This window comes from Lissotriton helveticus, chromosome 1_1, assembly GCF_964261635.1.
Source record: "Lissotriton helveticus chromosome 1_1, aLisHel1.1, whole genome shotgun sequence".
Lineage (NCBI taxonomy): Eukaryota > Metazoa > Chordata > Amphibia > Caudata > Salamandridae > Lissotriton > Lissotriton helveticus.
In genome coordinates this window covers 2,091,999,868-2,092,007,737 of record NC_136057.1, presented here as the reverse complement: position 1 = coordinate 2,092,007,737, position 7,870 = coordinate 2,091,999,868, and positions in this window count along the sequence as shown.

The window sequence follows — 7,870 nt, the reverse complement described above, 5'->3', positions numbered from 1 at the left end:
AGTGCCTGGGAGAGGTAGAGCAGTTTGCAGTGTGCAAGACTGATGTGGCTGGTATGTAAAGCAGCAAGAGCCACCTGGTGGTGTCCAACAAGCCCTGAAGGAAATAATAAGCCGGAAGGCTGCTGAGGGCCAATGGCAATGGAAAGCAGAGTAATAGAGAAGTGGACTGCAGCACAGGAAAGGCTGCTGTGATCACACCAGTGCAATTGAGTTGGACACTGGCAAGAAAGTAACCTTGAGGAAAAAGGCTGCCAGGGTTTGTAAGGAGGAATGCAGTGACACCGAATGGCCATGGGTGGTCACTGCAGCAGTAAGGACACAAGTGATTACTACTCCTAGATGGCAGGTGTGGTACAGAGCAACAGCCCTGGGCAGCAAGTCCACGAAGGACTGAAGAAAGTGTGCAACACGTGTGCCCAGAAGCAAAAGGACGCCACCGCAAGTGGAGGACTTGAGCGCTCAAGGCGCCAGGTGTAGGAGCACCCTCAATTGAAGGATGGAGGGCGGACAGTCGAAAGTGCACTGAAGATCGCACCGGAGAAGATGATTGTCCGGGCTGGAGCCTGAGAGTCAGAGCCCGGCCGGAAAGAGGGCCCTTTTAGAGAGATGACAGAGAAGAGGACCAACGAGAGGTCAGAGAAGATGACCTGTGAGAGGTCAGAGAAGATGACATACGAGAGGTCTGAGAAGATGACCTGTGAGAGGTCAGAGATGACAACCTGTGAGAGGTCTGAGAAGAGTGATTCGAAGTCGAAGAATGAAAACCTTGGAGAGGTTGTAAATGTAAATGTGGGATACTTGTAAAGCGCACTGTTACTCTACCCGAGTGTCCTGGCGCTGTAGACCGCTGAGGAACCCGTCCTGGTTTTCCCTGTGAGATGGTCCCTTTCTGGGTATCTCCAGGGTGAAACCAGGCATCCCCGGCGTGTGTAGGGGGCCGTTGTAGAGATGAGGCAAGCTTAATGCCCAGAGTTACCGAGTGTGTTCCCTGGTTAGAGTAGGCACTGCGGCGAGAATTATCGAGTCCGTTGACCCTGGTCCAAGACCCTGCCGCATCGGGAATTGAACCCTGGTCCCGGGCCGTTCTCTGCTTACAGGTCTGCCGCCTCTAACCAGTGAGCCACACCTCTCCAAAAGGAGAGGAAAGGAAGAAGGTCACAAGTGGTCTGATCACTGAAAGAGTAGAAAGCATTGTCCGAGGAGTAGGACATGATCTATGTGAAGTGTACGATTAGTATGACAAAGATGGGACCAGACCACATTGAAAAGTGTAAGCAGAAGAAACGGAAGAAGGATGGCATGAGGCCACAGCAAAGTGAGTTCAAAGACAGACTAACAGAGAAGTGTGTGATTAGACATCTGGCGCACCACAAGGTACAGAAGACGACTGAGTGCAAGAAAATCAGGAGCGTAGCATATTACCCATGTACTATCTGTGGCACCATGAGAGGCTGGTTGTCCAGAATGTAAATGTAAATGTATTGCGACTTATATAGCGCACGTATCACCCAAAGGTATCAAGGCGCTTGCTTAGGGAACCCGTCCTGGTATTCCCCTGTGAGATACCCCGGCAGGGTATCCACAAGGTGAAAGCCATGCATCCCGCCGCGAGGGGCCGTAGTGGAGATTAAGCAAGCTATTGCCCAGAGTCGCAGAGTGTGACCCCGTGAGTCGAGTAGGCACCGGAGCGAGAATTGTCGAGTGCGTGGATTTTTTTTTTTTTTAGCCCGAGACCCGCCGAGGCGGGGAATCGAACCATGGTCCATGGCCGATCTCAGCTTCCGAGTCTGCCGCCTCTAACCACTGAGCCACGCCAGAAGTCTTTGGGTACACCAAGAAAACCTGGCATCTGCAGATGTGAGCAAGCTGGACCATTTGTGACATCCAACTTTGGGAATCACACAGGAGACTGTACTGTGTTCCTACTCGGACGTCTTGAGTGACCTCAGATGTGAGGTCTAAAAGAGCATCGGACCACTCCACACCAGACCATGGCGATCCAGGGGTAAGGGCCTCAGGAACGGCTGGTGAGAGCAGGGTCCCAAAATGAGAGATGAGTCTACAGCAGCTCCCCCACAGGTCCCAGGAAGAGGAAGTTTTCATGTCATAAGCTGGTTCCTCCAAAGACCATCCTATCAATATCGGTGAACCATTGGTCTTGAGAACTGCGTCCAAAATGGCAAAGCTGCTCTGGCAAGCAAGAATGTGACCCTAGAAAACAGAATCATTACCAATGCATGTGCAGCAATCAAGTAGCAGCCCTCACACCACAACTGAAGTTACTTGTGCTGGGTTTCTCACTAGGGTCCCCAATATGAAATTAGTACGTTCAAGTTTATTTTATGAATACTTGAAATTAATTACAAATTACATAAAAGCAAAGATTATACTAAAGAAGTGCACAGTGATAGGAAAAGAAAAAAACTTTTTAAAGGGAGCATTTCCTATGCGGGAGCTTATATTGAAATCACAGTATAAGATTAAGAACTTATGGAAGTACTAAATAACTTGCTGTAAAACAAACATTGTCTTTTAAAATCCTTAAAAAATCCAATCCAATCCAAAATCCAATAATAATACATGCCAAAAAGAATGAGCGTGATGATCCTGCAAAGAATAATAACTTTGAAAATGCTACTAGACTATGATATTAAGATCCTTAATGAAGTCTCCATGGGTATGCGACTTGTAAAGTGCCGGCGGCATATAAAAATTATAGACAAGACGTGTGCCAAAGTGGCGCAAGATCATGTTGGGCAAGGTGGCAGAAGGCCATAAAGTTAAAGTGCAAAATAGAGTGACTACAGGAATACTGCTTGAAAATTAAAGACAAAGTCAGTAAAATTCGTTTGCAGGGTTGGCTAGAGAACCAGCCGGACATGAATGTTCCTAAGATACCACAAAGAGGTTAGTGCAGGCCATATATGCTGAACTATGTGCTATGACATTCAAATATAAGGTGCTACAGTTTAAGGGTCCAACACTACGAGGTTAATCAAAATTTCCTGCAACAATTCAGACCATGATATTAAGTTGCAGAGTTAAATCCCAAAAAATGTGTGACTTTAAAGGTGCAAATAATGCAGGCTATGAATTTAAAGTGCATAGTTAAGTCACAGACAGTGTGTGACTTTTTAAACCATCAAGTAGACATCTTCTTTGGATGTCTCCCAAAGGTCACTACTTTTGTTTTATTCTCATTGGCGACAAGCTCATTCTTAAGGTTATATGCATTCAGGGTATCAAGGGCTTTTTGCAGGCCAGTTTTCATATGGTCTAGCAACACTAAATCACCTGCATACTGCATGAATGGAATTCTCTTATCGCCAATTCTTGTGGAGACTAGGGCCACTCCAGCTAACGCTGGACCCAAATTCACAGTGTAGAGGTTGTAGAGCATGGGGACCTGCACACAGCCCTGTTTTAATCCACAGTCTGTGCTAATCTTAGTAGTGGCTGTCTGCCCTGTACGTTTTACTCATACCCAATCCTGGTGTATAAGGAAAATATTTGGGACAGATGTTCCACCTCTTTAGCTTTTGCCATAAGATGTTACGGGCGACTCTGGCATGAGCGGCCAAGAAGTCGATGAAACATGTAAACAATGGGAGTGATTTATGATTTGCTGCATGATGAGCATGGTATGAGAGGACAACAATATTATCCACGGTTGAGCATCCTGCATGAAATCCTGTTTGGTTGAAGGGTACGAGGGCTTCTGTACAAGCCCCTTGTGCTAGCTCCTAAAGTAGTATGCAGGCCTATGCTTTATCCTGGATGTCCAGCAGCAGAATTAGCTGGTAGTTTCTTGGGTCTGTGCTGGAGCGCTTTTTGAAGATGGGCTGAAGAAGGGATCCTCTCTATGACTCGGGGACCTCTTCGAGGAGCCAGCATTCAGTGTACAGTGGGGCTAATGAAGAGGCCCAGAACTGTGAGTCACACCTGAAAAGTGACCCAGGAAGCCCTTTAGGCCCAGGGACACCATCTTTTCTGATCTTCTTTAGGACTTTGTGGATGGCAGATTCACATGGAGGTGAAAGAGGTTTGACTCACTATGTCGATTGCTGCCTTCTTATGAGCTGAATTAAGCAGGGTGGGTTTGTTCTGGGTTCACAATACTGTGTTTTAAGGTGTGCAATCCATTCTCCTCCTTGAACAGAGTTTCCTCTGATTTGGATTTGATTTAAAATTTAAAGAGCGCATCAATTACCCAAAGGGATCAAGGCGCCATTGCTGACCATGCAGAAGGTGCAGAGACCGAATATTGAGTAAAAAATATTGAGTTCCACAAATATCGAGTCATTAATATCGTGGTTCAGAAATATCGACAGCAAGAATTTCGTGGTCAAGAATATCAACTTAAGGTAAGTAATATCGATTTTAAAAATATCGAACTGTTTAATATCGTTTGCAAAATATTGTTGTTAAAAATATTGTTTTTTTATTAATGTTATGTATTTTAGTATGTATGTGAGGTATTTTTTTGTATAAGAATTGTTTGTATTATTAATACATGTTACATTTTTTGTACTTATTAAATTTTTTTAACTTGAATTTTGCGTTTTTAGTTCTCTAGTGGCTTGTGGGTTCATAGGGGTATAGGGTGGGAAGTAATGTAATTATATCAAATGTATGGATTATTTTTCATTTATTAGTATTTGTTTAATTGAGATGCTATAATGTTAAATGTGTAAAGTAATTTGTTATTAATTAATTAATAATCGGTTGTCAATTAATTGTAATGTATTAATTGGTAATTAATTATGGTAATTGTGTAATTAATTTTAGGTGTGTGTTGTGTTATTTATAGGAGTAAATGGTGGGAAGTAATTTTTATTTAATTAATTAATATATAGTTGTTAATTAACATTAATTATTTGATATTTATTTTGGGTAATTGTTTATTTTGTTGTGGGATGTTTTTACATTAAAAGGGGTAAAGGCTAGGTATTAATTACATGTTAATTACTTTCTTATTAGTTGTTAACAGTAATAACTTTTAATTTAAAAATGCTTTTTAATTGTGTTTTATTATTTGATAGTTTAATTTAGGTGTGTTTTGTGGATATGATAGTGGTAAAGTGTGTGTAGTCAATTAATGTTTGTTCGTTTTTTTAATTAATATTATTTTTTTAATTGATTATTATTATGTTATTTATGGAAGTCAATGTAATTAAAAATGTTAAAGTGTTTTGTTATTGGTGTGGTTGTATAGAGTAGGAAATACAATAAATACATTTATGTATTAATTAATTTTTTTGTTTGTAAATATTTTCTTTTTTAAAATAATTATTATTCATAAATGTATTTATTATTTCATTTTATATATTATTTGGAGGTTCGTGTTATAGGTAAATAATATTATAATATGTTTTCTTTTTATATGTTTAATGTATTTGATTTTGCATTTTTAAAATATTGGTTATTTATGTTTATGATTTTTTTATTTTTTATAAATATATATATATTTTTAACTGTTTGAGTGTGAAAAGTAATTTTTGTCTTTCCCTAATGTTGCACTCACTGGAATGGAAATAGTAATTTTTACCTCTCTGCTTTCCAGCACTTTTCCTACTGTTGCACTCACTAGAGTGGAAATAGTCATTTTTACCCCTTCGCTTTCCAACAATTTCCCTACTGTTGCACTCACCGAATTTGGAATAGTAATTTTTACCCCTCTGCTATCCAACACTTTCTCTACTGTTGCACTCACTCGAGTGGAAATAGTAATTTTTACCCCTCCGCTATTTAACCCTTTCAACCCTTTCCCTACTGTTGAATTCAGTGGAGGTGGAATAGTAATGTTTCCCCTCCACTGTCCAACACTTTCCCTATAGTTGAACTCTTTGGAGTGGGAATAGGAATTTTTACCCCTCTGCTATCCAACACTTTCCCTACTGTTGCACTCATTGGAGTGGGAATACTAATTTTTACCCCTTCCCTATCCAACACTTTCCCTACTGTTGCACTCACTGGAATAGTACATTTAATTCCTCCGCTATCCAACACTTACCCTACTTCTGCACTCACTGGAGTGGGAATAGTTACTTTAACCTCTTTGATATCCACCACTATCCCTACTGTTGCACTGATTGTATTGTGAAATGTAAGTTTCAATATTTTTTAAGTTTAATGTTTTAATTTATCATAGATTTTGTTTTTTTATATTTAAAAATTTCTTTTTTATTGAATAAGAAAAACACAGTAATAACAGTTCACAATAAAGTGATACAGTGCATTTATACCTTTACAGTCATTTCGTAGCTGCAGACCAACATTTTTAGTACCTTGCATATCGTGGTCTCTACTTTGTGATTGCCTGAGGGATTTCATGTTAGCCGGCTGAAACATTTCGTCATTTTGCAGAGTGGAGGTGTAGGTGGTTCATAAATTTCCACCATATTACCATTCACTGGTCCTGGAATGACTTTTTAACTAGACCAGGGACTCCATCATTAAAGGGATTGCTTTGGAAATCCTGTGGTAAAGTTTTAAACATTGTTCTGCACTTCTCACTTGATCCCGTACACTGTCTTTTTGTGGTGTTGTGTCTTCCCCCTCCCTATTGCTCCACCTCCAGCGTTGGCTTGCACGGAGGTGTGTCAGCAGCATTATGATGAAGCATGCCACAGCTTTCTGAGGGTGAGGGCAGTATTAAAACACATGTGGGTTTGTCCCCCACTTTTTTCTCCTTAGCGATAGTATTTATGAAGCCCCATTTCTATGTGTGTGTAGAGGTATACCTAGGATGGTGAAATGGGGCACTTCCTCCTACCCCTTAACCAATTGTCCTTCCCTCATACAATGCCCTTTGATAAGACCCTCCTGTCATATTACATATGTCCATCCTATAGGCAGGCTCAGTCACTGGCCGGTGTACCCAGGAATTTGTGACCACTAACTGGGAGGCCCAGTAGTAACTTTTGAGTACAGGGAGGACGATTCCTCCATCGTACCGGCTTTTCGTGAGCTTTGTCAATGAAATGCGGGGGATGCCATTGTTCCAGAGAAGGGTCCGGACTGCTGACTCCACAGCCTAAAATTACTTGATTGGGAGAGGGTATGGTTTGTTTTGAAGAGCGTAAACAAACTAGGGCAGGGCCATAATTTTATATAAAGCCGCCCTACCCAGCAATGTGAGTAGCAAGTTCTTCCAATGCTGCCCATCATCTTGTAAGCGAGGGAGCGGGGGGGGCCAGGTTGTTATCGTAAAATGCCACTGGGTCTGTTGTGACATAAATCCTCAGGTACCGAATGCCGTTGGTGACAACCCCAGCTCTGCATTGCTTGGGCAGACTAAAACCCCTCCTGGAGAGTATATAAAGGAGTGATTTATCCCAATTTATAGTGCAACACGAATATTTTTTTTAAAGGATGAATATGCATAGTATTTTGTGTATTGAAAAATATGGTTTCGCTAGGTAGAGTAAAATATCATCGGCCTAGAGGGAAATCCTATCCTCCCAGTTCGCCGTCCAGTTTAGTTCCCTTATAAGGGGGTCTCCTCTAATCCATATTGCCAACAGTTCAAGAACTAGAGCAAATGTCAACGGGGAAAGTGGACACCCCAGTCTCGTCCCTTTCCATGGGGTGAAAGTTGCCTTCCGGCCCCCATTTACTGTCTCTGTTTTAAGGGGCTCTGAGTAAAGGAGCCGTACCCATGACAGGAATTTCGGTCCAAAGCCATACCGTTCAAGCGTCGCAAACAAGTAGGGCAATTCAATCGTATCGAAAGCCATTTTGGCATAGAGCGACATTATCACTGCCTCCTACCTTATGGTCCCAGTCATGCCCAATACCCCATTAAGATGCTGAAGGTTAAGTGAAGTATTCCTGCCCGGCATAAAGCCAGACTGATCAGGATGAATTA